At 38.6% G+C, this 940-nt stretch overlaps 1 protein-coding gene across 3 annotated transcripts in view; it reads right to left on the bottom strand.

Annotated features, from left to right (window-relative positions):
* LOC140338558 (protein NLRC5-like) overlaps positions 1 to 940 on the bottom strand; it is a 57719-nt gene that overhangs the window by 8888 nt on the left and 47891 nt on the right. The window lies entirely within an intron of this gene.

Below are 940 nucleotides of genomic sequence, written 5' to 3'. Positions count from 1 at the left end.
AATGCTTGCTGTACCCACTGCTCCTATACAAGCTGAAGCTCATGTGAACTACTACCCTTTATTTAGATGTGGATTTACTAAATCAGGTACGCTACCTGTATCATTGTACAATGGGGAAAGAGTGATACAGGATCTTTTCGATACCCCTGGATTTCTTTAATAATACATTTTAAGCATGTTACCAAAAATAACAAAATTATAAAAAACACCGCAAATCTCCGGTTAGGTCTCGAACCTATCAAAAGGCTAATAGTTTTTTTAAGGGAAACCGATTTTTTAATTAAAAACTACCTGATAATCCAAATATAGATTATATAATTTCATATCACACAAAACACTGTGATCTATGTATAGTGATAAGATCACTGCATATACAGTCTTCTGCCAGCAAAAGAACAGATTTGGAAGTTGTGGAGGTGTGAGATGATGTTGTGCAGGTGAAGGAGAGCACCGGTAAGTTCTTTCATGGCAGAAGGGGACCCATATAGACCACACTACCATGAGGAGAGACCAAAAGGAGAGCCTCTAATGATTAATACAGAATGTGCAAACTCATATTATAGCTTAATTGTGACACATGTAATATATATATATATATGCTGTTTGTTTGTGGGCCTTTCTGTCCGAAGTTTAGTCTTCAACAAGTGAAATGCATACTCAGCTGGGTTCAGATCAGGTGACTGACTTGGCCATTCAAGAATATTCCACTTCTTTGCTTTAATAAACTCTTGGGTTGCTTTGGCTGTATGTTTTGGGTCATTGTCCATCTGTATTATTAATCGCCTAACAATCAATTTGACTGCATTTAGCAGGATTTGAGTAGACAGTATGTCTCTGAACACCTCAGAATTCATTCGGCTGCTTCTGTCCTGTGTCACATCATGGATAAACACTAGTGTCCCAGTGCCACTGGCAGCCATGCACGCCCAAGCCATCACAC

This window comes from Pyxicephalus adspersus, chromosome 9 (genome assembly GCF_032062135.1).
Source record: "Pyxicephalus adspersus chromosome 9, UCB_Pads_2.0, whole genome shotgun sequence".
Classification (NCBI taxonomy): domain Eukaryota; kingdom Metazoa; phylum Chordata; class Amphibia; order Anura; family Pyxicephalidae; genus Pyxicephalus; species Pyxicephalus adspersus.
This window is presented reverse-complemented; position numbering and strand designations above follow the sequence as displayed.